Genomic DNA, 26073 nt, shown 5'->3' with positions numbered 1-26073 from the left:
TCAGGTGACCCAGGAATCCAGGCTGCTTCCGTCTTGTAGCTCCACTATCTCAACACGGGGTCTCCATGTTTGCTGCTGAATGGCGGAGGAAGCATGGAAAGGGCATAGTGGCTCCCGCCTAACTACAAGTGGACCACCCGGGAAGGAGAGAAAGACAAGAGGCAGAGGAGCACTTGTAGTCTCTCCCATAAGCCGTCACACAGTAGGTGCTCAATAAAAAGCAACTATTATAATTTGTTATGACAACAACTCTCTTCATTTCTTGAAGGAGTTTCTAAGAAGACCAAATGTGCCTTGAAATTCACCAACTTTTTCAAGAGCCTGCTATGTTACAGGTGCTTTTAAATATAGGACCACATCTAGTTTTCAAAGGATCCTGTAAATCTTAGAAAAGAGAACTCATCCTTCTTCGCTCAACAGCACTTTTGCGCACTGCTCTTCGCAATAACCTCTATAATCTCAGCAGACTGAGAATTTTCTCCTTCCTTGTGATGCGTGGTCAAAATCTTAATTTATGAACCTCTGTTACCTTCCACATGACTGAACGTTTCTTTCTTTTTTTTTTTTTTGTGAGGAAGATCAGCCCTGAGCTAACATCCGATGCCAATCCTCCTCTTTTTGCCAAGGGAGATTGGCCCTGGGCTAACATCCGCGCCCATCTTCCTCCACTTTATATGGGACACCGCCATATAAAGCATAGCTTGACAAACGGTGCGACCGTGCGCACCCGCGCATCCAAACTTGCGAACCCTCGGGCCGGCGGAAGCGCAGAGTGCGCACTCAACCGCTGCGCGACCGGGCCGGCCCCTGAACGTTTCTGAACACCTGTATAGGTAGGTGCCTTTTAGCACACCACAAACTGGGATTTTCCTGTGGGGCAGGTACACAGACAAGGGGCAATGGAAGTATGGTTGTTTTAGTCAGCTTGGGCTGCTATAACAAGATACCATAGACTGGGTGATTTAAACAACAGAAATTTACTTCTCACAGTTCTGGGGTCTGCAAAGTCCAAGATCATGGTGCTGGCAGATTCAGTGTCTGGTGAGGACCTTCTTCCTGGTTTGCAGACAGCCATCTTCTCGTTTCGTGGCCACATGGCCAGGACAGAGCTCTAGTCTCTTTCTCTTTTTATAAGGACACTTAATCTCATCATGGAAGCTCCACTCTCATGACCTCGTCGAAACCTAATTACTTCCTAAAGGCCCCACCTCCTAATACTACCCCATTGGGGGTTACGGTTTCACCATATGAATTTGGGAGGGACACACACATGTAGTCCATAACGATTGTTTTTTCTTTTTTAATCAGAGCTAGCATGTCCGCTAAGGAACCATTCTTCACCGCCTAGAAGGACTCCAAGGATTTTAAGAATACCATCTCTGTAGATGTTCGCTTACACAGAGATTTCCATGGTCTTGCCTTATCTACCATTTGTGAGGGAGGCTTTAGTTTTTAAGCACATGAGTAAGCTCATTCATCTGTGTATGTGCTCAGTGGCCAATTTAAAAACAAAATACATCCCATTAAAATCCTACTGCAAATATCAGGTTGGTTTCAAAAATAATCTATCTAACCCAGTTATCTCCCAATAGCCAGTAGATTGTGTGCCAAATCAAACTCTACTCACAAGCCCATTTGGAAAACACTTTGAGAGTTTGTTAAATACACCTGGGGGAATGACCGTGTATTAGCTTCCCAGGGCTGCTGTAACAAACTGCCACAAACTGGCTGGCTTGAAACAATAGCAATGTATTCTCTCATAGTTCTGCAGGCAAACAATCCAAAATGAATGTGTCAGCAGGTTGGTTCCTTCTGGAGACTTTGAGAGAGAACTCCATCTCTGGAGAGAGGCTCTCTCCTAGCCTCTGGTGATTGCCAGCAACCCTTGCCAGTCTTTGCCTTATAGATGTATCACTCCAATCTTTGCCTGCATTCTTCACATCCCCTTCCTCTGTGTGTGTGTGTGTGTGTGTCAAATCTCCCTCTCTTTTCTCTTATATGTACACCATTCATTGTATTTAGGGCGCACCCTAAATCCAAGATAATCTCATCTCAAGATTCCTAACGTAATTACGTCCGCAAAGGCTGTATTTCCAAATAAGGCCACATACACAGATACTGGAAATTATGACTTGGACATATCTTTTGGGGGGTCACCATTCAACTCACTATAGATCAGTCTAAACAACACTGTCCAAATTGAACTTTTAAGTCGAAGGAGCTGTTGCTTTCAGGGCTCCAGAATGACGGATGGGACAGCCAGGGAACTTCTGCAGGGAGTAGGAATGTTCTGTTAGGGGGAAAACAGGTGGTCCTGGGTTGTCCACTGGGAGCAGGGCACAGCCTTCAGAGGAGGAGACAGTAAAGAGCTGGTCAGCGGGCCAGGTTCCAGCATTAGACAGGAGGGCACACTGGGGAAGATCAGGGGGAGGGTGCTATAATTCGGGAAATTGCTAGGACTGAACACAAATACCAGCAGATGGGCAGAGTCAGCTATTAAGGTATCCTAGGGCTCAGAAGAGGAGGGCCCTAGACAAATAAACTCAGACAATCCCCAAATTATGTTTTATTCTCAGTTCCCTTCCTTCTTTAGGCCTGCTTTTAGAATCTTGTCACATGGTCCTTCTTTTTGTCCCCTGAGAGACATTATGGAGTACTGAGAAGAGAAATGGAGTAAGAGACAGAAGACCTGCCTCAGGCTAGAAGTGGGAACAACGTGGGCCCCAGATGAATTCAGACCAGGGTTCTAGTCCCAGCCCTGTCACTTACTAGCAGTATAATCTTGGGTAAATTACCAAGCACTATGAGCCTTAGATTCCTCATCTGTAAAATGCGTTTGATGAGCCCTGTCCTGCAGGACTGCTGGAAAGTATGTAAAGTAAGAAAAGCATCTGGCACAGTGCCTGGCACTTACTGGATCCTTAATGAATGGCAGTTATTTCTAATGTTATTTTGTCCCCAGACCCTACTGCCCTCTCCTCTGGGATTTTGTTCTTATCCAGGACATCTCAGACAATATGCAGCTCAACTAGGAGACAGACTATCAAATCAGGCAAAAATGCAGCTTCACAAATAAAACTCATTAAATTCTTCCTCTTAGAGGATATATTAATTTGGGTATGGGTTAATCTTCCCCAGCTGATATAACTCCAAGTTTCTAGAATTTAAGTCAAAGACCAACTTCTTTCTTCCCTTCCAGTTGCTCATCCATCCAAAATACTATTTTCATTCATTTCACTGCCACCAAAACCTAGACCTTGCTTCCATGTGGCTTAATTACACTCAAGATAACCTATCTTTCATGTCATTTTAATGGAGCAGACTCTGGCTCTCTCAGGCACGGAAAAGGGTGCCAGCCTAGTGGCTTCTGGGTATACTTCAAGGGAGTATTGAAACCGGCAAACGGCTATTGATGATTAAGCAGCTAGTAACTATGGGGGATTAGAATTTGCCAACTCAAAATATGTCTCTGCCTGAATGACATTTTGACCCCCACCCCCACTAACTGACCAAAGGAGTTTGGGATGGGAGGCCTGCCCCCAGAAAAGGCCATTACCATAGACAACCTCCAGGTACCTGGGTGGGTCTGCTAAGCCCATTCTTAGTTCTGGTTACCCTTTATGAGAGACATTTACATTTGTAAAGAAAATCTCCATTTGTAGAGGTATCTTCTTCCCTGTACCAGGAAGAAGAGGGGGATGGCCTTACCTAGAAACTTATCAGAACAGAAGATGAGGACTTAAATCTGCATGATAAACTTACCCATTGTTAACTGTGCTGTTTAGGTAATATGCTATCTGACTCCCACTAAATTCCTACAGATAACACCCCCCTGGAGCCGGGGTCACCATGGTAATGGGTGTTTGAGCTATTTTTTCAGGAACTGAACCCCTCGTCCGCTTCAGGCCAGATTGAGACCACCAACCCATCAACTGGGCTGAAGCAGACAAGTGTCCGATAAGCGACCTTTTGACTACAACAGGTTGGAACTCCACCCTCAGGGCATGCTAATGCTGCCATTCTGTGACCATGAGTCCTACGAAGAGCCTTGAAGCCTGACTACGCTTGCACAGATCATCAATTACCTTATCTCTCCCAACCTCCAATCATTTCAGACCACCTTGCCCCTTCCCCATAAATACCCGAGTCCCTATTTTCAAGGAAGCGGATTTGAGATTCATTCTCCCGTTTCCACACTTGGCTGCCTTGTGAATAATAAACCCTCTCTCTCTGCAATCTCGATGTCTCGGTGATTGGCTTCTGGGCAGCGGGCAAAACGGACCTGGTGTGATAACAGTATCACCCCCTTCTCAAGAAATCGTTGCAGATATGTGTATACAACACCTATTTCATGCACTGGGACAAGAGTTCAGGACACCTTCCGTACCTGCTGCAGGTGGGGATTTCTCTCTGGTTTATCCACGATCCAAAAGTAACTACTAAGCAGTTTTCCATTCCAGGCTTTTCTCTCACCTTTAGAACACACCATCTGAGAGTCTGGCCCCTGCCATCACCCACGGCTTAACTTATAATTAACTCCCATAGAAGGAATTGCAATTTCCCAAAGCCCCAAACTGCCTTGGCTCAGGGTATTTCCACTTGACTGCTCACATCTGGAGTCCCACCTAGAGGACATCTCACCATCTTCCTGATACGACTGCTGCTCCCAGCCTCTACCATTCTAGGGGTAGGGGTGTGTCTTGCTTATCCTAGTATTTCCACGATTAACACAGTGCTTTCCAAAGAGAAAATACCCAATTAATGTTTGGTGAATAAACGAGTCAGTGAACAGGATCTTTCATTTATTAAGATTAATTCAGATTACTCCTAACTTTCTTGAATAAGCCAAGCAAATCCAGGTACATATCTTTTAATGTTACAGAACAATAGACTAAAGTGGTTAAGGGAATCCAAAAATTAACCACTCTTTACATTTTTTCTCTATTTTCTGCTGAGTTCTTTCATATTTCGAAGGAAATTTCTATTCCAATTTCATGTTATTTTGTTCCAGATCACAAAAGGAGATGGAAGGTTCTCCAATTTGTTTTACAAAATATCAACACTCTTATTCTTAAACCTGATTAAAAGCAATAAATGTGTGAGCAATGTCATTTATAAACTTAGATTCTAAAGCTAATGAAACTGTTAGAAGGAACAGCATTTGAAAAATATCCCAAAAAAAAAAAAAGATAAACCTTCAAGTCACCCACACAGAACAGGAACACAAAGCCGTTGTACACTCTGTTTTCCCAGCCTGACCCCCGACCCTCTTCTACTTAGAACTTTGACTGCCCTTTTCAAAGAGAGTGAAGATTTGGGTTCATTCTTCAGTTGGGGCAGGAGAAGCTGCTGACCAACGCTGCGCAATGAACATGGCAGTAGGACTATCCACGGGGCCAATTGTGGCCCGGGCTCTCTCTTCCTCATCTCTTAAAGCCTTCTCATACCAGCAGGAGAAGGAAATGGGGTCAGTCCCTTTGATCTTGGCCAAAAATCCCAGAACTTTCATCTTGCTGGTTTCAGCATGGGCCCTTGGACCCCACACGAATTCATAGCGTGCGGGATCACTATTACGCACCTGCCGGTACTCCAGGTAATTCTCTTGCACCCAATCTCTGGTAATGAGCTTCCTGGGCTCCCCATAAATGAAGTGCTCCCTCCCAGCATACACTCCCATCGTATTCAGGAAATCCCAGATGTCTTCCTCAGGGGCACAGTTGCCCTCTATGAAGATCACACCCCAGGAGGCCGTTTTTAGGCATGCTCTGGTTGTCACTAAGCATCTCATCATGGGTGAGGTCCAGTGAGTTGACAAGGACATAGGAGTGGATGGTGGGGTCCACTTCCTTCACATCAAGGCCAGAGATCACCTCCAAGCACTTAGAAGCTTTCTTGAAGATCAGAGAAAATCGTTTCTTGTACCTTTTGATGACAATCTTCAGCATTTCTGCCTTTGTGATGGGCTCTTTCAATCGATACTTGAGGATCATGAAATGCACTAAATCCGACACCTTCTGATCTAGCCAGTCCCTGGGCAAGGATTCAGTATCTGTTGAGGTCTGCGGGGAGCTTGTATCCTCCTCTTCTTGGCTGCTGAAGCCTTCATCTGATGTGCTCCATAAGATGGAGGAGAAGGAGCAGGAGCTCTGAGGATTCTGAGGAGGACTCAACATCACAGCGGCAGGCTCCTCCCCCTCCTCCTCCTCCTCTCCCTCCTCCTCCCCCTCCTCTTCCTCCTCCTCCTCCGTGATGCCTGGGATCACAGGAGAGGAAGGTGGGGAGGAGGAGGAAGAAGAGGAGGAGGAGGAGGAGGAAGACGAGGAGGAGGAGGAGGAGGTGGAGGGGTAGGAGAAGGTGAAAGAACATGAGGAAATGGAGGAGATATCATCCTCCTCCTCAGCTGTGGGATCCTGTGCTACCACCAGGTCCCGTATCTCATTTTGGGCCCAAAAGTCTGGCTCAAATGTGAGGCATGGACGCTTTGGAGAGTGAGACATGATGACTCTTGTTGGAGGCAGCAGGTGGAAGTGTGAGCAGGATGGTGGCAGATGGGATCCCACGGGCCTAGGGGAGAGAGGGAGAGGGTCAGCAGCCTCAGCAGAGAAACACACCCTTGGCAGCTCTGACAAAGGCCAACTTACAGGTCTCCTCTTTATGGGGTGCTCTAGGGCCTCACAGAGCTCCTGTCTTCCTGGACAGTTTGTCCCCTAGGAACCTGTAGGAGGATGTGAGAAAGCTCCTCAGGGTGCAGCCGGCCAGCACAGCCCAAGGCGTCCAGGGCTGACTGTGGGCCGGTGGGATCAGGCACTGTGGGGTCCCTCCTGTGCTGGCGTGGGTGGAGTCCTTGGTAGACATTCAGGGTGTGTACCTCACCCTTGACTCCTAGCACTGCCTGGACCTCCTCTGTTCTGCTGACCTGAGGACATGGGCCTTGTGGGAGATCAAGATTTGGCCACCCTGAAATCTCTCTCTTTACCTTGGTTGTTTTCTCTGAGGACATTTGACCTCTCCCAAACTGCCTAAAGAATTTAAAACAAAAGATCTGTTTCAGGAAGGAGTTATTATCATGATGGCTGTAAAATAGATGTTACAATAGGAAAGGCACCAACAAGCCCATCTTATCGGAAGTTCTGTCTCTCTGGCCACATTCTCTGGATGGCCCTGCAAGGAGTTGCCAGACAAACATTTACATTTATAAGGGAAATCTCCATTTGTAAAGGTATCTCCCTCTCTGTATTGGGAAGAGGGGGGATGACCTCATTTCTAGAGGCTTATCAGTGTGGAAGGTGAGGCCTTAAATCTGTATAATAACCTTACTCTTGTTTACTGTGCTTTAGTGGTAATCTCCTGTAACTGACTCCCCCCACCCCCAACATCCTCCTTTGTCATTGGCTGAACATGGTATTTAAGATGAGAATTTCTGCGATTGTGTTGAGAAGCGCAGTGTCCCTGCTTTCTCCCATGTATACACGTTATTAAACTTGGTATTATTTTCTCCTGCTAACCTGTCTTGTTAATTATTTGGCCAGCCATAAGAACTTTAAGGAAAAGGGCAGAGGGAGATTCTCCCTCTCTCCCGACGACAGTTTTGGCAACGAGGATGGGATGCTAACTGGCTGGCAAGTTGCCTTCTCTGGCTGGAAGAACTGCCTTCTCCCTGGACTACTGCAGATGATGAGATATGGGAATGCCTGACAAAAGCCGGCAAAAAGGTAAGACTTCTTACCACGTCAGCCTCCCGGAATCTCTATCTGCGGAGTCCGGCGGAAGGAAGTGGTGAGAATTTTTTTTCTAAATTTAGATTGGCAGGAGAAAATATTTGGGAAACTAGTTTCTTGTGCTTTTAGTGACTCTGGTAAATTTGGCAGAGTACTCTTGGTTTTGATCTTGATCCTTTTTCCTCCCAGAGTAGTCTCTGTCTTGTTCTGTGTCCTGAGAAAATTTGGCTTTGTGACCAGTGAGAATATTCTCCTTGGTCTCCACCATACAGAAGGTGCATTTACCGGGGTGCACCTTGGTGGCCAGTCGAGTAGACTGGGGTTTCGAACTGTCTCTTTGTCCGGCTGTGCCAAGCTCTCAGGGGAGTTTGTCATAAAGGGCCCAGTCCATAAGGGCTTCTGTCGTCTTAACCTTCGTTGCTTGTTAGTGCTGGGAAAATCCCATTCCAGTATCGCCTGCCCGGTGTCACAGATTAGCGGGTCCGCGACCGGAGGCGTCCCACACTATTGTGGGAGACCGGAGACACCATCCTTACCGCCTGTGCAATGAAGGTCTTTACTTTCTCTGAATATCTTTGGGAGTGAATTCTGTGGATCATGGGGGCTACATCATCTGCGCCCTCACCAGGGATGCCTCTTGCGTCCATGGGAAAGATTTATTCTAAGCGTGGAAAGTTACCTACGGGTCTTTCCTCAAAAAGGCTTATTGGATCGAGTCACTATTGGAATAAATATACAAATGAAGATCCTACTCGTCAATGGCCAGACGACAGATCCTTTGAATTGGGAAAACTTCTAAATTGGGGGAAAAAAAATGTTTTGAGAGCTCTCACATAATTGTTTAATTGGTACCTAAGAAAAGGCCAGAAAAAGAAAGGGAAAAATTTGACTAGACTAGACAAATAAGACCTTGACTCAGGTTACAATTGAATTGAGAACATGTAAAAGTGTAAGTGTTGATAAGATTATAAAGGTTGGCATGTTTGAGCTAATTTTATACAAAGAGGTTACATCAACTTTGCCTGAGTACGTTTTAAAATGTCTGACTGGGAATGCTTCCCTTGTCCAAAATTAGAAGACCAAGACCTATTGATAAAAGTCTTGATGAAAACTGTGTCTAGAGGTATAAGAGGTGATGAGATTTACATGAAATTTTGTAGAAAAACTGATGTTATTTCTATTACAGAACTGGTTAACAAAAACAGTAATTTAAACGATGGCTAATTTTATCTAATGTCTTATGAAGTCTTGTAGGCAATCTAAATAATTATTGGGAACACGTAACTAAATAGTTGTGAAAAAGATGAATGTTGGATGAACTTTAAACAATAATTATGTGTTACGGTGGTTACAGCTTCCAAACTCTTTTTGGTGACTTAAAACTTTAGAGTTTTGCTAGATTTTATGATAAAAATTCTCTGAGTATCATCATTTCCAAATAAAATATTAGACATTGATTGCTAAATGTAGGTTTGTCTACTTTTGGCTTTTTTTTAATTACAGGAAAACTAAAAGTTGTTTTGGGTCTATTGGTAAACATGTCTTGTGTTTTATTAAGAGACTGTACTATAAAGTAACATTTCTAGAAGTTATGAAGTGTTTATAAATTTTCCAAGCCACAAGATACTAATGTAAAAGAAAGTTTATAATTGTTTACTTAGTTTTTACTTAGAAATTAAGCTTTCTAAGGGTTAAAATTCCTAATTAGTATATGTGATTGAAGCTACTAAAAATTAAGAAAAATATGTCTGTGCACAAGGAAAGTAAGACGTATAAAGAAGGTACAAAGAATGGAAATATTTTATTTGGTTGATTAAGAAAGATAAATTTGTTCTCAAGTATTAGGAGGGAAAAGAAAGACATGGGACAAATTCTGAATGTAAAAAGAAAGTTATAGAAGGTCTGTGGAAGAGGAATTCTGGAAAAGGAGTTTTTCCATGGTCAAGTTGGCTAAGATTAAAATGAATTTAATTAAGTAAATGAGTTTTAATATCAGAAGCAAGCTGGTACAAAATTATAATTTGGTCTTATTTCTCTTAAAGGGATAATTTTCTTGAACTTGATAAAGAGGTTATAAAAGATTTTTCTTTACCTTTGAGTAAGTCTACCTAAAAAAAAAAAAAAAAAACCTGTTCAAATAATTTCCTGTGTTCAAAAGACTGAGGTCTCTCTATTAAGGCTTTTTGGACTGTTAATGCTCTGTTTGCTTTGACTTTTTATATTTTTGACAAGCTCCCCAAAATTCATACCTTAAATAAAGTCTTTTTACTTTTTTTCTTTGGGAATTTTCAAAGGGCCCTGGAACTCCTCAAAGAAATTTGCTCTCTTCCTATAAGGAGGAAGATACTAAACTTATTAGGCTTATTCAGTATGTTAAATTACATGGGAAGCATTGTCAGACAAGTGATGATAAGCCTGCTTAGGTGGTATTTTGTGGGTAAATGTTATTGATATAGGCGTTTTAAAATTGTATAACATTACTGAAATTCTGATCTGTCCTGGTTATCAGTCATAATTCTGGTTATTATTATTTTAAAGTGTTGTATGTCACAAAATTAACCAAATTTCTTTGTCAATTGCCATTTTGAGGTCTTGTTGTTTACAGACATTTCTTTGCTCTGATGCTTTTGCAAAATGTTTCAACTTCAGAAAAATTCATGGAAAGGACTCTGACAGTTACACTGGAGTACAGGTTTCTGACAAACTTTCTGATCATAAAACTGAACTTGGTAAAAAAAATTACAGAAATCTGATGGAGAAACTGACTTCATGAAGCTGCTAACAAAAAGACTGGGATCGAGAATGGATTACACAGGACTGAATGAACTGATAAGGATGATTATAATTTTTATGATTTTTCACTTGAAGTATTGCTGAATTTTTAATGTTTTGTTTTTTCAGATTTAAGGAAAACTTTTTCTCTTTTCTCCTGAGCTAGCTATGACTTACAGCAATTTGGTAAATGATACTTGTGTAAGTAAAATTGAAATATTTATCTTTTTCCCTCTATCTGATCCCTCGAATTTGGAAACTCTTAGTAAGTGAGTATTGTTGTTTTCATGGCAATATAGTTATTTGCATAAGTTCAATAAGAATCTGTTCTCCTTATAACAGGACGCAATTGGAAACACTGGCTATATTACCAAGGTTGTGACTGGAACATCATATTTGCGATATAACCATACAGCTTTTGAGGAATGAAGATTGGACTTTATGGAATAAAGCCACGTGGAAATACTGGCCTGGTACCTTATGTTCCAAGCAGCACTTACCAGGATAAGTAAAGAAAGTCACTTATCTGGCAGGTACAAGGAAACTCGAAATATTTGGGGGGAACCTCGGAAGAGAGGAATTCACCCAAATCCGTAGGTATTGTAGGCGAAGTCTGATGACAAAATTCTTGGCTTGGCATTCCTGGCCTCGAGAGGCCTTTAAAGTTCAATCTGAGATTCCTTATCAAAAGTTCCAGCAAAGCAGATTTAAAGGAGCCTATGTGATCAACTGCTATTCTTGCTGTACTTATGTAAATAATTGAGCCAACTCTATTGGAACTAGACTTATTTTGCAAACTAGTTAGTTTTAATTTAGCTATCTTTGATAAAAATGAGGGTGATTTTAGAGAGAAAAATTATATTTCAGTAAAAACTGTAGTATACATTTGCGGATATTAGATCCTAGTTTTGCTAATTGTCTTTTAAGGTTTTTGTTTTATATCTGTTGACTGGACTGGATCCTGAGTTCTTCTAGTCTCCTGAAATATCTGGCTACAGATATCCAAACTAACGTTTTTGATTTTTTCCATCATTTTCATTTGAAATCACTGAAAACTGAACCTGCCCTTTTTCCTGAAGCCTTACAAACTGAAGCTGATGGACTTGATATAAACTTAAGAGATGACCTGACGACACCATCAGAGACATTTTAAACTGCAAAAGATACTTTGACGCTGACATCTAAAAATCTTCTTAACTGGCTGTCCTCTTAACTCAAACTCGTTTCCAATTTGCTCCAACCATTAACCTTGTTTTTCTTTTGTTTAAGTAGAAATGCTTCTATTAAATACTTGATTGCTTGCTTCCACAATATAGGCATAACCTTGAGAGCCCACCTGCATCATCACCTTCTAAAATGAACTTAATTGAACTGATCTATTATCAGGACTAAGAAATGTGTTCAGTGAGAGGAAACAACCTACCAACTCAGCTTCTGGACTATGAAACTTCTTTAAGTTTCAAAAGGACTGTGAAACTTTTAGTTTCAAAGGCGGGACTGTGGGAGATCAAGATTTGGCCACCCTGAAATCTCTCTCTTTACCTTGGTTGTTTTCTCTGAGGACATTTGACCTCTCCCAAACTGCCTAAAGAATTTAAAACAAAAGATCTGTTTCAGGAAGGAGTTATTATCATGATGGCTGTAAATATAATGTAAAATAGATGTTACAAAAGGAAAGGCACCTACAAGCCCATCTTATCCGAAGTTCTGTCTCTCTGGCCACATTCTCTGGATGGCCCTGCAAGGAGTTGCCAGACAAACATTTACATTTATAAGGGAAATCTCCATTTGTAAAGGTATTTCCCTCTCTGTTTTGGGAAGAGCGGGGGATGGCCTCATTTCTAGAGACTTATCAATGTGGAAGGTGAGGCCTTAAATCTGCATAATAACCTTACTCTTGTTTACTGTGCTTTAGTGGTAATCTCCTGTAACTGACTCCCCCCACCCCCAACATCCTCCTTTGTCATTGGCTGAACATGGTATTTAAGACGAGAATTTCTGTGATTGTGTTGAGAAACGCAGTGTCCCTGCTTTCTCCCATGTATACATGTTATTAAACTTGGTATTATTTTTTCCTGCTAACCTGTCTTGTTAATTATTTGGCCAGCCATAAGAACCTTAAGGAAAAGGGCAGAGGGAGATTCTCCCTCTCTCCCGACAGCCTCATACCAAGGCCCGCACCTGATGGTTCCTGGAGCCCCTGACAGGTGAGGAGGGGCCAGGCTCTGTGAGGTCCCCACTCCTCTGGAGTGGATAGTCCCTTCTGTGCTAAGTTTCTCACCTTTCCCCTAACAAGGCCCGCTCCACCCCACCCCCACCTCTGCTAGCCTTAGCCAATGAGGAGGAAATGAAGGGCGACACGTTCGACCACACTTACTCAGGGCCTCCCAGGGTGACAACAAGGGCTGGCCAAAGTCTGGGGGGATCCCTCTCTCCTAGCTGAGGGTTATACTCATTCCTCACACTGATGTCTGGTAGGGCCTGGGACTCTTCCCTCTGCTGTCCTGAGCCCAGCCCCTTCAAAACAAGCCCTTGCCTTCCTGAGACCACCAAGAAGGAAGTGAAGACGCACCATATCTGGCCACTATGCACCAGGGCCTCCCAGAGCTGACAGCAAGGGCAGGGTAGGGCTGGGTATGCCTTCAGTTTTGGGTGGCGGTGTGCCCTCAGTCCTCACTCGGTCCTTACTTTAAACCGTGGCAGAGTCTGGGACTCCTCCCTCTGCTGATCTGATGTGGCTCCCCCTCAGACTGCTGCCTCCTCAGAACGGGGCCCTGACCTCCCTGAGAACCCCTGGACAAAAGTAAGGAGGCACCACATCTTGCCACTCCTGCTAGCTCCTTCCAGTGCCAAAAGCAAGGGCTGGCCCCACCTGTTCTATGGTGGGGCTATCCTCAATCCTCCCTCACTGTACTCATCGTTACTCCTGGCAGGGCCTGGGCCACCCCCTGCTGACTGGACGTCACCCCCTCAGACCATGACCTCACCTCTCTGAGACATCTCACTCACCCTAGCAGAAAGGGAGGGCATACCATATCCAGCCAGCCCTGCCTGGGTCCTCCCAGGGCTGAGAACAAGAGACAGTCAGACTCTGTGGGGTCTCTTCTTTCTGGGCGGGAGGGGAGTACCTTTGGTGCTCACCAAGGGTCCTTACCTTGACACCTGGTAGAGCTTGGGACTCCACCCTCTTCTGACCTGATGTGGCTCCCTCAGCTAACCTGCCTTCACACTCAGACCAAGGCCTTCACCTCCCTGAGACACTCAAGACAAAAGTAAAGAGACATCACATCTAGCCACCCCTGCCGGGCATCTCCCAGAGCTGACACAGGGGCTGAACCCCATCTGTTCTGGGATGGGGGTTCCCGCTGTCCTCCCTTAAGGTATTCTTTACTCCTGGCAGGGCCTGGGCTCACCGCCTCTGGTCACCTGAAATCACCCTCTCAGATCAAGGCCTCACCTCCCAGAGACACCTCCACCCACACCATGCAGGAAGGTGGATCTTCTGCCCAGATCCTCCCAGGGTAGACAGTGGGGACAGGGTGGAGTTTCTGTGAGGCCCCTTCTGTCTGGGTTGGGGGGGTACCCTTAGTCCTCCTTCAAGGTCCTTACCTTATCTTGACTCCTCACAGATCCTGGGACTCCTCCCTCTGCTGATGTCACCAGCTCAGACCAAGGCCTTCACCTCCCTGGGACACTCCAAACAAAAGTAAAAAGACACCAAATCCAGCCACCTCTGCCTGGCGTCTGTTCTGGCATGGGGAATACACTCAGTCCTCCCTCAAGGTATTCATCTGCACTTCTGGCAAAGCCTGGCCCACCCTCTGCTGACCTGGAGTCTCTCCCTCCAGCCAAGACCTCACTTCCCTGCGACACTCCATCCCCTTGACTCCTGGTAGAGCATGTGGCAGAAATGAGAGTTCCTCCCATCTGGCCACCCCTGCTCAGATCCTCCCAGGGCCTTCTGGCCTCACCAAGGGTGCTTAACTCGACTCCCGGCAGAAAACACCACGCTTGGCAACCCTGCTGTGTGGCCTCCCAGGGCTGAGCGGGGACAAGCTTCTGCGAGACCCCTCTCTATGGGGCGACAGGTCCCCTGAATCCGCCCTCAGAGTCCTCATCTTGACATCTGGCAGCGTACGGTGCTCCTCCCTCTGCTGAACTCAGGCCACCCCCCTCAGACCCAAGTCCTCACCTCCCCGACACCCCCTCCCCAGAAGAAGGTGAGGGGGCCGCACGCAGTCACCACGCCCCGTCCTCCCCTGTTGACAGCAAGGGCAGAGAAGCTCTGGGCCCCATCGGCTCCGCGGCAGCGGGCGCCCTCAGTCCTTACACTGACGCTGGCTAGGGCCCGGGACTCCTCCCTCTCAGGACCTGAGTCCTCGCCCTCAGAAAAGCCTCCCGTCCCTCAGCCTCCCAGCATGGAAGTCCGGATACACCACAACCCGGGCCCCGCCTGGGGCTTCCCGGGGATGACAAGAGGGGCGGCCCCCTCTCTCGGGCGAGAGCGCCACTGCGGCCCGGCCTCAACGCCCGGCAGGGCCTGTGACCCGTCCCTCTCCCGCCCCGAGACCCCCACGTGGAAGTCGGGCCCCACCGTCTCGGGGAGCCCCGCCCGGGCTTGCTCGGGGCCCGCAGCAGGGCCACGCCAGGGCCGCCGCGCCCCTCGTGCAGGGAGGTCTCCCCGTGGGCAGCGCCTGGGACGCCCCTCCGCTGACCGGAGTCGGGCCCAGACCCCCAAATGGACGTCACGGCCGCCACAGCGCACCCCGTGCTTGGGGGGGTCTGGGACTGACAGCACACGCAGGGCTCGGCCCTCTCTCTGCGGCGGGAAGTCCCCCCCTCCTGCCGCAGGGTCCTCACCTCGCAGCCGGGCAGAGCCTGGACGGCCTCTCGACCGACCTACGTCGCCCCTCAGACAAAGCCTCGCGCAACTCAGACTCGCGAGACGCCACATCCGGGAACCCCGCCCGGGGCCTCCCAGGGATGACTGCAGGGGCACGGCGGGGCTGGAGCCCCTCCGTCTGCAGTGGGCGGTGCCTCCACGCCTCCCTCAGGGTCCTCTCCTTGATGATTGGCCAGGCCTAGGGCTCCTCCCTCTGCTGCTCTGAAGCCCCACCCCTCAGACTCCTGAGATCCAAGTCAGGAAAGGGAACATCCGGGAACCCTGCCTGGCCTTCCCAGGGGAGGCAGTAAGGGCGAGGCGGGGGGCGTGGAGGGGCTCCTTTGTCTGTGGTGGGGGCTCCCCTCACTCCTCCGTCAGGCTCCTCGCCTTCTGCCGGGCAACACCTGGGACTCCTCCCTTCGCTGACCTGAATCGGGGCCCCTCACGCGAAGCCTCACGTCCCTCAGACCCCCAAATGGACGTCACGGCCGCCACAGCGCACCCCCTGTGCTTGGGGGGGTCCGGGACTGACAGCACAGGCAGGGCTCGGCCCTCTCTCTGCGGTGGGAAGCCTCCCCCTCCTGCCTCAGGGTCCTCGCCTTGCAGCCTGGCAGAGCCTGGGCTCCTCTCGCCCCACCTAAGACGACACCCCTCAGAGAAAGCGTCCTGTCCCCCAGACTCCCGAGATGAAAGTCCCCACATGCCACCTCTGGGAACCCTGCCTTGAGCCACCCAGGGATGACTGAAGGGGCTGGGCGGAAACCGGGATGCCCCACTCTGCCCGGGGTGGAGAAACCACTCAGTCTTAGCTCCGAGTCCTCACCCCGACTCCTGGCACTGCCCGGGTCGCTTCCCTCTGTTGACCTGAGTTCATGGGCCCCAGAACATACCCCTCCCCTCCCTGAAAGCATCAAGGTGGAAGTGAGGGAGCATCATATCTGCCACTATGAGCCAGGGCTACCAAGGGTTGACATCAAGAGCCCCGGGGCCCCGGACCCCCCAGGCCACGCCCCCTCATCTGAGATTGTAGCATACCCTCAGACATGTTCAAGATATTTATATTTACTCCTGATAGGGCTTACATGTCCTCCCTTTTGCTGACCTCAAGATGCGTCCCTCAGTCCAAGGCCCCCATTTCTCTGAGACTCCCCTTCTCGAAAGAGGACTAGGGGAGGGGGTGCTTCTGCCTGACTGCCCTGCCTGGGACCTCCCATGCTGACAGCATGGGCAGCTTTCTGTGGGTCTCCCTCTATCTGGAAAGGGAGTCTCTTTGGTTCTCCCTCAAGATCCTCCTCTGGATGTCTGGCAGTGCCCGGGTCCCCTCCACACTCCCGACATGGATTAGATACTCTAGCTGACCTTTGGTATTTAATATGAGTAAGAATTAAATCTTTGTTATATTAAGTGACTAAGATTTTGGATTTGTTTGTTTTCCAGCAAATTGTAGCATATCCTGATGGATATTCATGTTTTGCTTAGACTATATGAAGATCCATCCCTGAAGTGTGGAATGAAGAGCTATGTATCATAATCTACAATGAATGAATAGATATTGTTGGTGCCTGAGATGGAGTCTTGCACTCTGAACTCCCAACCCATGCCCATCCTAAATTGTTGGGTGGGTGGGGAATAACTGAATGATAGAAACCAACGATAAGTTTGGGAACCAGAGATGAGAATACATCCATATGCCTGAGAGAATAAAAGAGGCAAAATTGCCTCCAGCCCAGAGTAGTGAGAGATGGAAAGAAATGTCCAAGTGATCTGTCTGGGAAGATGGGCCTAAGACTGTCTGACATAGTCACCATGCACTGTATTCTGTGCACAGCATATCAGAGGTAGTAGCGCTATCTGAGCATAGCACTGAAGAAGTAAAGGTCCTCTAAAAGCCCTACCTTGTTTCTTCAAGAATCAGAATAGTGGAAGGAAGCAGTTAAATGTTTCCCATGCCCCTAAGAGGGGCATGGAAGTGTCTTAGAGAGTTGGAACTAGAAAAGCCCTGTGGCTGAAATTGACAGATGACAAAGATGTGTTCTGCATGAATCAGCCACAAAGATCCTGATGGGATGATGCGCATCTCAGATGTCAGATGGACACAACTCTAGGGAATGTGACAGAGATTCTGAATTGATTAAGTTTTTGCCACATGCAAATTAAGTGCAATTATAGAAAAATGGTATTGTATTTCTTGTTCAGCTTAGCATTTGAACCAGGTATATTTATGTATCAACTATACCGATAAAAATGTCACTCTCTTACAAACCCACTTGCGTTCCAATATGCTTTTTTGGGCGTAAGAGGAAGGGATGGAGTTATAATGAATGTGCTGAGAAATGAGCATGCCTTGCATCCCGTCTTCTCTATTCTGCAGAAAGGCCCTTGAGTTGTATATTGCTTGAGGGCCCATCATTTTCCTCATGGGCAATAAAAGTTGAGAACCACTGATCAAAGCCATTGTTCTGTTTGAGAACCAGTGTGTATAAATACCTTGCCATTGACTGAAATATAGACTGTGCAGGCTGGACCCCATAACCCGTGGTACAATAATGCTGAGTTGAGCTTAAGACAGCTTCTATTTCTAGATCATCCATTGGAGGTTAACATGCTTTTGGGCACTTGTTATAACAGAGCACATGAAGTCATTTCAGACATCAAGGCTGGTCCTATGTTATCCTATGCGCCAGACTGAATCTAAAAGAGGACAAGAAAGCAAAAAGAAAGAGGGAGAGAGACAGAGAGAGAGAGAAAAATAAAGGGGAAGGGAAGGGGGAGGAAGAATAAGGAGAAGGAGAAGAAGAAAACAAAAGAAAGGAAAAGAAAAGAAAACTATCCCTAAACCTGAATTTGTAGAAAGCTTCAAAAGTCTGAGTTTTGGGGCCAGCCCAGTGGTGTAGTGGTTAAGTTCGTGTGCTCTGCTTTGGAGGCCCGAGGTTTGTGAGTTCAGATCCCGGGCGTGGACCTACACACTGCTCATCAAGCCACGCTGTGGTGGTGTCCCACGTACAAAATAGAGGAAGATTGGTACAGATGTTAGCTCAGGGACAGTCTTCCTCAGCAAAAAAAAAAAAAAAAAAAAGTCTGAATATTGACAACTAATATTTAAAAATAAAATTATTAGAAAGTCAGGTAGCTAAACCTGTTTTTGAAAAACATCTGGGCAACTGGAAAATACTTAGTAAAGTAATAATGACAATGATTATTTCTTATATACTTGATCCCCTACTGTATATTTTACACCAGATCGTGTTTTTCCTTTAATGAAATTTCCAAAAGCTTTTCATCTTGATCAGAGTAAAATCCAAATTCCTAAGAAGGCTCTATATGATCTGGCCACCTATTAACTCTATGACTTCAATGCTTATTCTCCTCCTGGATTGCTTTGCTCCATCACACTGACCAGTCTGTGATTCCTGTAACCCACAATGCATAAGTCCATCTCAGGGACTTTGCATTCTTCTGCCTGGAAGGTTCTTCTCCAAGATATCAGCTGTGCATCATCATTTTCTTCAGGTCTCTACTTAGAAGCCACTTTATTGGAAAGGCCATCCCCAATTTAATGGTGAAAGCATTATATGATACTTGTACTTTTGTCAAAAAAAATGATCCTTTTTATCAGTTTCATCTAAGTACAGTGCCTAGAACATGTAAGCTTTCACAAATACTTAGTGAATTAACACGTTAATCCGAGCTTAGTATTGCAGCCTTCAATATTAGAAAACATTGACATGTAGAGGAAAGAATGCTGAACTGCCAGCGAGTAACATTTGGGAACTGATTAATTCCTACATCTATAAAAGGGATGATACTGTCCATGCTAATTATTTGCACAGTAGTGCTAAGGCCTATTAAATAGCCAAATGTAGTACAACTCAACGTATATTAATGTTATACTCATTAGTATTACTCCTGTGACATTCATTAGAGGCAATATGGCACAAAGGTAAGGACATGGACCTGGTTCAAATCTGGATTCTGCTACTTCCTAGTTGGGTGATCTAGGTCTAGTTTCTTAACCTCTCTGAGCCTTAGTTTCTTCATCTAAAAGGTGGAAATAATAATAGAACCTACTTCCCAAGGTTGTTGTGGGAAACAGATGAATTAACATATGTAAAACTCTTAGCACAGGGCCTGGTACATAGTGTGTGTTCAGTCCCTGCTAACTATACTGGTGAATATATTAGGATGTGGAAATTTATGGCATTGAACATCTAGGACCAAGATTTAGATTTTTACAAAATAGAAAGCACTGGACCTCATTGAAGCTAATACATTTCTAGCATAGAGTATTAAAACTGGAAGAGACCATAGGATGAAGGAACCCAATGTCCTCACATTTTTAGAAGAAAAAACTAGAATCCAAAGAGGGAAAATAACTTATTCAGCATCACCCAAATACTCAGTAGCAAATTTAAGGCAAGAATCCAGGTCTCAACGCTCGGAAATATGCTAACTCTTCCTTCAGAAAGCTGCACAGTAGGCTTGGTATAGCCTCTGCAGTCAGTGGAGATGTCAAGGCATCAGGGGCCACAGGGTTTAGGACACCGTAATACTCATTAGATTTTCCCACAAATGCTTCCCCACATATATATGTGCAGGTAAGAAACAGTGAGAATGCTATGCAAATTCAGCCTAGGACAAGTCCTTCAGCCTTTCTGCCCATTTCTCTCAACCAATTGCTGATGCCAAACTCCACCAATATAAAAATTCTAGAACTGCAATTGTCTCTATTGATGTCAGTAATATGCATGGAGTCGAGATTTCAATCTAATTTCATGAGTAAATCGTTTGTAGAATTTTTACATTTTATGGATCAAATAGGATTTTGAAAAATCGACTAGAAGTGAAATGTTAGTGATATCTTCTTATGAGTGGGGAAACGGTGGCATGGCTATAGGCTGATTTACATGCCATTTCCATCTCCAAGTGATAGTTAGGAGTGAGATTGCAGCTGAGGTGAACAATCATTCCAATTCTGGTGTCAGGTCCCTGGAGAAAGGAGATTAGACTCTTACTGTCAGTTAATTCCAGAACTTAGATGTATTAAACACACACGTGCAATGGTATTTACAACAAAAGTATTCACCACCATCACTGTCTCTATTCCTGTTGATTGAATGACAAGTTCCTGCTGTTACTGTGGAGGAAATTGCTGCTCCGGTTCCCTGCAGAGGTGAGTTGTAATTTACTCAGTGGAGTGGCCTTCCAAAACATATCAACTCTGCTAACGTGGCCGTCTTACACTGTGGGAGTAACTTTTCTTTGGTAAAAACTTGCTGAGTAGATAACATGTATAGCCTTTTTAGTTCCACTATGAAGTCATATTATTTAACTATATATACAGTTAGCTTTTTAAATCCTTAATGGCAATAATTTTTCCTTGTTCTTAAAGGAATAAAGCTTATTTATTTCTGTTTTTGACCTGGGAGCACATGGGCTGCTAGCACCTCACCCAAAATGGCATACCGAGGAAGGCTTTTCAGAGACAATAGAAGAGATTATTGCTTAAATTGGTCCTTTTAGGACTAGCAGAAATTAACATCAGGAGGAAGAATATTCCCAGCACATGCAAAGAGGCAGAGAAATAAGAGATGAAAAGATCTATTTGGAGACTGCAAAGAGTTCACTTTTTGTATCGATTTGAATGTTGAGGTGGCAAGAGTTGAGCTGGGGCCAGATCTTGGAACACTTTGAAAATTATGTTAAAGAAACTTGAATGTCTTCCTAAAATTTTTTGAATCAATCTAGAAGGTTATGGGAAATCCTCGAAAGGTTTTGTATAGGAAAGTGTCATGAATAGTCTTTTTTGAGGGATGGGCCAAGGGACAGATGTGGGAAGAGATGAAGGTGGCTGTAAGTAAGTTTCATGCTTTTCAAATAGGGCCTTTCAAGATAAAAAAGATCATTCCAAAGTCAAGTGAATGTAAGTCTGAAATCTTCTGTCCCCAAATGGGAACTTTAGGGGTGTAGAACCCATGTTCATGAACTAGAGCTAGAGAAATTCTTATTTCTTATTTTCCTTATTTTTGACACTTTTGTTTTACATGTTAATAGCCAACAATGTTCCCATAAATTATTTTACTATTTCTTGTGAATCCTGTGTGCTCTGTATGAATGTTATGTCCTACATTGCAATTTAAGTAATCATTCAGCACTAGTAGTATCCATACCGTCTTTCTATAATCCTGAACCAAACTTCATGTTTCCTTTCATTGAAGAATAGGAGCAAGGTACAGTATGTGTAATTAAATTAAAAAAAAAACAAAACATTTTCTTTGTTGTTGTTATTGTTGTTCTAGCCAAGAGGAGCCTGAGAGAGATCACAATTTTTAAATAATAGCAATTTAGATGCTTTCTTGCTGCTAAGGCTGACCCAATGCTTTTAAATGTGAAAACAGTCTCTGAGGACATTTTCTATCAAAATAGATCAGCGAATCAATTTCTCAACATAGCCGATAATATCACCTAACTCTTTGATATCATTTGAATAGATACTCATACCATTCTCTCATGGGCAGACATTTGAGCGCAGAATAAAACCTTGGCTCCATGGAGACATTTCATTATTCAAATTAAAAGTGATTTGATGATGAGATCAAGATGTAGAGCATATTAATTTGGTTTCATCACAAGGTTGTAATACAACCCTAATGTTTCAATATTTTTTCATGAAAAGAAACTGTCACCAAGTACAACAGTGATATTACTATTCTTTTATAATTATAAAGGAAGTTAATTAAAATATTAAATCTGAATCTTCAACTTTAGGTTAAAAATGAGATTATAGAAAATCCCCCTATGTTTGTGACACTATTTAAAAAATTGTACCTCCTTGAGTGCACTTATTCTTTACCTCTTTCAAAAATATTTATTGATTATCAGCTATGTGCTACTCATTATGCTAGGAAATTCTGACAAAATGTTGAACAAAAACAGACATGGTTCTCATGGACCTTATCATCTAATTGTTAAAGTATATATTAATCAAATAATCACATAAGTAAGTGTATCATTCCAATCTGAGAAAAAATTTATTAATGTCAAGAACATGGTTACATGGAGCGTATTAAAGAGGATCCTGACCTAGACTAGGGGGAAAGGTTGGCCAGGGAAAGCTTCTCTGAAGAAATGTTACTTTAGCTTAGACCCAAAACATGACTAGTCCCTGATTAGGTAAAGGGCATAGGTATCAGGGAACATTCGGAATGAATCAAATAGTATGTACAATGCATACCTGTATGTACATACCAGTATGTACATACAGTACCGGATGGAAGGATAGAATGATACATTAAAGGAACTGAAATTAGGCTAGAGTGACCGGAGTGTAGAGGGTGAGGATGAGAGTTCTGCAAGAGGAGGCTGGAAAGGTAAGAGAAGGTCATACCGTACAGCACCTCATAGGTCATAATCTTAGAATTAACTAAAAATTTTGGTTTTTAAGAGTGTTGAGCCACTAATGACTTTCAAGCATGCAATTGACATTCTCATCTTTGTGTTTTGAAACACCCTAGTTTCAACAGAGAAAATAAGTTGAAGGATCTGGAGTAGAAGCAGGCAGACCAGTTAGGAGGTTATTGCAGTTGACTAAAAAAAGGATAGCCTAGGGAAGACTTATGACAGTGGAGGCTAAGGGGAAGACAGATTTAAAAGATGTCAAGGAAGCAACATTGTCAGAAGTTGATAAAAATTGGAAAATGTGTGGCAAGGAAGAGAAAAAGGTCGAGAATAGCTCTGAGGTTTTTGAGTAACACTACTGAATACATATGATATGCATACTTGAATGACTTCTGGATAGGACACTTTCATAAAAAAAGATCCAGATTCATTTGGAAACAGAAGTTACAGTATAAGGAAACCAAGACTGTTCCAAACTTCTACAAACAAGCTATAGTTCATACATCCACTTTACACATTAGAACCAAATGTGACTATCTTATAGATGCCATGCATTGCAGTGTAAATTGCTTTTTGTGTAGGTTACAAAGGTTGATTATTATTAACCTCTTCATCCATAAGTCATGTTAATTGCACCATCAAAATCACTTTTATATCCATGTCCTTTCCTCCATCTTACTTCCTTGTTTCTTTCTTTTCTTCCTTCCTTGCTTTCTTCCTTCTCGCCAGTCCTCCCTCTCCACACATATTTATGGAACATTTATTAGGAATCAAGCATTACGCAAGTCACTAGGCATACAATGGTGAATGAAACACATTTGCTGACTTCATGGAGCTTAAAATCTATCAGGGTAGATACTTTAAAACAAACATTAAGAAAGAAATAAATATCTGATTATATCTGTGGTAAGTAGAATAAGGAAAATATATAGAGTGCAATGAGAGTGATGATCAGCACGTTTAGTCACATGGGTACACAGAGGAGAGAGCTACCTATGTAGTGAAATAGCCCATTGCCTTTTGAACCGTGTTTCGTAGAGATAGATAGAACAAAATGGGCCATCATCTCCACAATAGACCTTAACATGGAGAAATTATTATTTTTTTTTACCTTTTATGTCTTTTTAATTCTCTTTTTTATTTATTTATATATTTTTAAATAAAATTTATATGTATTTAAGGTTTACTTGATGATTTGATATACATATACAGGGTGAAATGATTGCTACAGTCAAGCTAATAACATATCATTTCCTCACATAGTTACCATTTTTCGTGTGTGATGAGAGGACCTGAAATCTACTCTCTTAGCAAATTTCCAGTGTTCAATACAGTATTATTAAGTATAGTCATCATGCCTGTACCTTAGATCTCTAGGCTTATTCATCCTACATGAGTACAACTTTGTAACCTTTGATCAACATCTCTCCATTTCCTCCACCTCCCTACTCCTGATAACTACTGTTCTACTCCCTGCTTCTGAGTTTGACTTTTTATTTTTAGATTCCACATATGAGTGAGATCACATGGTATTTGTCTTTCTCTGCCTGGCTTATTTCATATAGCTTAATATCTTCCAAGTTCATCCATGTTGTTGCAAATGGCAGGATTTCCTTCCTTCTCGTGACTGAATAATATTCCACTATTATTCCAATATATATCACATCTTCTTTATTCATTTATCCATCAACAGACACTTAAGTATTTCCATATCTTGGCTATTGCGAATAGTGCTGCAATGAATATGGGAGTGCAGATATCTCTTTGAGATACTGATTTCATTTCCTTTGGGAATATATCCAGAAGTGGAATTCCTGGGTCATATGGTAGTTCTGTTTTTAATTATTTGAGGAATCTCCACACCGTTTTCCATGATGGCTGTACCAATTAAAATTCCCACCAAGAGGATACAAGGGTTCCCCTTTCTCCACATCCTTGGCAACACTGGTTATCTGTTTTTGTTTTTGTTTTTGATAACCCCCAATCTAACAGGTACGAGGTGATATCTCCTTGTGGTTTTGATTTGCATTTCCCTGATGATTAGTGATGCGGAACACTTTTTCATGTACCAGTTGCCCATTTGTATGTCTTCTTTTGAAAAATGTCTATTCAGGTCCTTGCCCATTTTTTAAATAAGGTTATTTGGTTTTTGCTATTGAGTTGTTTGAGTTCTTTATATATTTTAGATATTAACCCATTATCAGATGTATGGTTTGCAAATATTTTCTCTCATTTGTAGATTGTCTCTTCACTCTTGTTTGTTTCCTTTGCTATGCAGAAGCTTTTTAGTTTGATGTAATCTCATTTGTCTATTTTTGTTTTCACTGCCTGTGCTTTTGGGGTCATATCCAAAAAATCTTTGCCCAGACCAATGTCAAGAAGCTCTTTCCCTATGTTTTCTTCTAATGGTTTTGTGATTTCAGGTCTTACATTTAAGTCTTTAATCCATTTTGAGTTGATTTTTGTATTTGGAGTGAGATAAGGTTCCAATTTCATTCTTCCCTAACAGTTTCCCCAACCAGTTTTTCCTCACTAGTTTTCCCAACACCATTTATTGAAGAGAAATTATTTTGTGCTATCATGTTATCCCTTGTATCTTCTCTTTTCTAGAATAAGTAATTGCAATTCTGGAAAGAAGCTAGGATGCCTAAACTATGCTCTGGAATTTACTGAGAAGATGCACAATGTTTAGTTGACTTGATCACTAAATAATCACCTGCTGAAAATGCTCTGGTTTAGGGGTAACTAACATAGTATTATAATATTTGGAGACTGGAATTGTTTCTTTGGTTTTGGTTATATTTTAAACTTCTCGAGTTTATTGTGTTATGCATATAAGCACTGAAAAAAGCATGATCTCACTGAGTTATATTAAGTAAGGTCTTTTTTTTTTTTGGTGAGGAAGATCAGCCCTGAGCTAACATCCATGCTAATCCTCCTCTTTTTGCTGAGGAAGACTGGCTCTGAGCTAACTTCAATTGCCAATCCTCCTCCCTTTTTTTTTCCCAAAGCCCCAGTAGATAGTTGTATGTCATAGTTGCACATCCTTCTAATTGCTGTATGTGGGACGCGGCCTCGGCATGGCGGGAGAAGCGGTGCGTCAGTGCATGCCCGGGATCTGAACCCGGGCCGCCAGTAGCGGAGTGCGCGCACTTAACAGCTAAGCCATGCGGCCGGCCCAAGTAAGGTCTTTTAGATATTATTAAAATCCACTTTATACACACCAGTACATATAGATGTAGATGTAGATATACACATACATATGCATATGCATATACGCATGCATATACATATACATATAGTTGT

General features: G+C 43.6%; 2 long non-coding RNA genes and 1 pseudogene across 3 annotated transcripts; 1 reads left to right on the top strand and 2 right to left on the bottom strand.

The window, feature by feature from the left end:
• Window positions 1-5237: 5237 nt before the first annotated feature.
• On the bottom strand, window positions 5238-6434 carry LOC131400377 (melanoma-associated antigen 10-like; annotated as a pseudogene).
• A 9-nt stretch (window positions 6435-6443) lies between these two features.
• Window positions 6444-15409, bottom strand: LOC131400129 (uncharacterized). Of its 2 annotated transcripts, none has more exons than XR_009217303.1 (5): window positions 15351-15409; window positions 14100-14176; window positions 13645-13750; window positions 6642-6715; window positions 6444-6564 (listed from the first exon to the last, which is right to left on the bottom strand). It is a non-coding gene; the product is annotated as an uncharacterized LOC131400129 (long non-coding RNA). The 2 variants fall into 2 exon arrangements; XR_009217304.1 differs by having other exon boundaries at window positions 13645-13742.
• LOC131400128 (uncharacterized) lies at window positions 6939-14225 on the top strand. Its single transcript, XR_009217302.1, has 3 exons — window positions 6939-7712; window positions 12598-12697; window positions 14120-14225. It is a non-coding gene; the product is annotated as an uncharacterized LOC131400128 (long non-coding RNA).
• Window positions 15410-26073: the final 10664 nt, after the last annotated feature.

Source organism: Diceros bicornis, chromosome X, assembly GCF_020826845.1.
Source record: "Diceros bicornis minor isolate mBicDic1 chromosome X, mDicBic1.mat.cur, whole genome shotgun sequence".
Lineage (NCBI taxonomy): Eukaryota > Metazoa > Chordata > Mammalia > Perissodactyla > Rhinocerotidae > Diceros > Diceros bicornis.
The sequence above is the reverse complement of the archived record's forward strand: the minus strand, read 5'-3'. Positions and strand labels throughout refer to the sequence as shown.